Genomic DNA, 3,816 nt, shown 5'->3' with positions numbered 1-3,816 from the left:
ACGTAGGACACACAGACAATGGACTTTGAACATAGAAATTTCCGCTGTCAGCACACTGATTTGTAAATAGGATTGTTATTTTGTCAGGCTGATTATCAGAGTCAAATCTTTATTTGTGATCTTGCTTCTCACAACAGAGATTGTAACAGTTTGGTGTGAACTGTAAGGTAGGGCCTATTCAACTATTCTCTCCCTTGCGTCGTTTCTGACCAAATTTTACACAGGGTATCATTTACATGTAGCAGATATCTTTGTTTTGTGATACTATGAAGGGCAGTGCTTTTTTAGGGGAGTATTGATATTAACCGTGGCCGACCAAAGTTCAAAAAACGCAATATCTGGCCAAGGTTGTATGCGCTTCGAAAAAGTGCGGAAGGATCTCTGTTTAGAGAGCGCACGACGTAAATCGGCTATAAAGCTACACATTTGTAAGGAAAGATCACGACAAATACTTAGCATAAGAAATGTCGGCAACATTGAAGAGCTGCCCCAAATACACGACTGCTAAAATAGGGTGAGTTGATCTGTCAACACCGCAGAAGCATGACGGTCAAAACCCAATATCCGGTCACCGATATTGACAACCGAAGCGTGTCTTCAAGGTGTTATCAGTGACGTCTATGTATGCCTTCTCCTTTTAAAACTGACTCCTTTAGAAACTGAATTTTAAAATGGCACTTCTGGCTTAACAGTCACCCTCCAACTGACGGAAAGACTTTTCCCGGAAATTACAAACATCTGTCGCTCTTTATGCTTGTTTCCGGCGAGTTGTTGTTGTTGTTGTTGGTTTTGTTGTTTCTTTATTTCCTTCTTTGCAAAGAAGAGTCACAGCAACATACATATTTACATTTTAAGAGTCATAACAGTTATATCAGAGAGAAGAATGAAACTAATTAACGCAAAAATACTGTCTGAAATTCCAGGGAAGTTTTTACCAGAAACGTGTTATCCTCAGAGCTGAAATCATTAATGACATATTCGTTTCCAACCATTACTGAAACAAAATATTCATCACTGAGGTCATTAAGGAAAACTGTAAAGTGCACACGTGTGTGGTTAATCAACTTAGACCAAAGATCACTCCTCTGTTGTTCTGTTTTCGTGCAGGCTACAGCAGAATGGATAAGCAAATTATTCGTGTCTTCCTCACATTTTGGACAATGTAATTTTTCCAGATTTGCAAGGATCTGTAAAATATACATCGCAGTATCTTTGAAGAAAGGAAACAATTTTGCAAAGCGCAATCAGAGAAGTGGTTCAATTTTTGGATGCACAGTATGAAAGAAATCGAATTCCCTTTTACTTTCAAATCTACCCTTCCGCAAGAAATTTTCTCTTTCATAGACAGTGTCTTTAACTATTAAAGAGGCACTCCCATTTGGTAACATTTTTAAAACACATTTTTTAAATGCCAACGGTCGATATTTGACGTGGCAACTGCGCGCGGATCGCGAGATATCGATAAAAACATGTCATTTCCCGAGCGTATTTTTCACATCCCAAAGTTTTACGATCGTTTCTGATTATGACGCGAAATCCACCGAAGATTTGTTGTTGTGCTGATTGACGATATTCTTGGGAGTCCATAATAAGTTCGAACGACGCAATTTTACCTCCCACTGCGAAGACTTATATACAGCATTATGCCTTTACCACAGGTCAGTTTTCGAAAACTTCTTCTTAGCTTTGTCGTTGTCATTATTCTAAATCAGTTGTATTATATTTTTAAGCAATACCACATAAACATAGGTTTTTACGTGTTAAATATTAGCCGCCTCCGATGACTACATTTTGTCGTCTGCCACACAGTACGTGTGGTTCGCCGCGCACGTGGTATGCGTCTATGCATACCATGCGGTGGCCGCTATGTATCAACCGTACGTAACTGGTTAGTCACCTATGCGAATTCTGGTGGATCAGCAAAAATTGTTTTTCGTTTTATCGCCAAGTCAGTAAGACTCAGCTTTCCCCCACGGGGCATGACCGATCACCGAGGCAAGTGGTACTGTGGCGTACAGCAGCGTCAGTGTAGACTCGTACTCCATAGCTTAGTTTACAATGGCCCCCAGTGCCGAACGTTCGATGTTCGGAAGCTTAATTCAGCTGGGCCACCGGAATTCAAACTTTTACTTTTTTGAAGACATCTTTTTATCGATATCTCGCGATCCGCGCGCAGTCGCCTCGTCAAATATCGACTGTTGGCACTAAAAAAATGTGTTTTAAAAATGTTACCAAATGGGAGTGCCACTTTAATTTCCAAGTTGCTTTGTTAGGAAAGAATCCTGACAAATAGAATTCTTCCAGAAAACATAACAGGTCATATTTTGCTAAAATACGTAACACATAAGGAATAAAGAGTCTTTTACTTTGAATGACTGATAGTTTGAATTCAAAAAGACGATTTAGGAAGACCTTTTTGCACAAAGCAGAGTTACAAAGACGAAACAATGTTCCACAAAACTTAATTTACATAAATGTATGTGTGCTTCCATTGAGTACAAGCCAATCGTACTTATAGCAACGTCCGATGAAGTTCTTGTCGGTAAACCTTGTATTATTTTTGCAGCATATCGCTGGCACCGTTCTAACATTAACATTTCAGTATCAGAGACTGTCCAAAGTTCACATGTGTGGAAAACTGCAGGGATTCACATTTTTTTCCAAACCTCTGCACCAATGATAGGATTAATTCCATTTGGTCCAACACCAGAGCTACTAAGATAATTAATAATGGATCTGACTTTTTACACGCAGAAACTGTCCTATCTAAAGATGACAAAGTTGAATTGCATGCCAACAGTGGTAATAAAGTCAGTTTCTTGTATTGCCTCGTTATTTAGAAACACAGCACAATGCATAGGTCTACTTTTGTGTTCAGATTTCTTTTTTCCGAAAATAATAAGACGGCTCTTACTTGTTGAAAGTTTCAGTCTCCAAAGGGAACAAAAATTACTAACAATGTTAACATGTTGTTGGCAACTGGAACGAGAAGGTGTCAAAATTGAAATATCGTCAGCAAGTGCAGGTGCGCCTAGAAATGATGAACCAATAAAACAACCGACTTTACTAGACTCAAGCTCAGTAAATAAATCATTGATGAAAATAAGGAATAACGCAGTAGAGAGTACACTACCCTGGCGAATTCCCTGCAGTATTGGGAAGTTTTCTGAAGTACATCTACCCACGACAATTTTTCAATGTTGAACATGAAACATAGTTCGTAATAGCCTCGATGTTTCGAATTAATTCCTACATTAACATATAGCTTTGTAAAAAGGCTATTCCACCACACAGAATCCAAGGCTTTGTGAATGTCCAGACTGCACATGTACACCTTGCTATGGCGTTCAATGTGATGAAGGATGGTTTCCTGAATACAAAACGCAGTAGTGATATTACTTAGACCAGGTTGGTAGCCTGCTTGAAGTGGGTGGGGAATCTGTCTTTTCAAAAGTCATGGTTGTAAACGTTGAAAGATGCATAATTCAAAGAGCTTTTGTAATGATGGCGTAAGCGAGATCCCCGGTAATTATTAATATCATACTTGTCTTTGTTGTCACCTCTGAAAATCGGGATGAGATAAGCACATTTGAAAGTACATGGGATATATTCAATATCTATCATTGCATTAAACAAATGTAGCGGACATTTTTGTAGCGCAGGTCCAACGAAAATAATGTGCTCATATGTGATGGAATCTGGGCCTCCAGCTTTTCCACGCTTTAGTTTTTGTATAGCAGAGGTAATTTCATCAAGTGTAAAGTTGGATGACAAAACATACTCACAGTTCAAGGTACTTTCTATGGCTAATCTGTC

The sequence above is a fragment of the Ptychodera flava genome, chromosome 7 (genome assembly GCF_041260155.1).
Source record: "Ptychodera flava strain L36383 chromosome 7, AS_Pfla_20210202, whole genome shotgun sequence".
Lineage (NCBI taxonomy): Eukaryota > Metazoa > Hemichordata > Enteropneusta > Ptychoderidae > Ptychodera > Ptychodera flava.
This window is presented reverse-complemented; position numbering follows the sequence as displayed.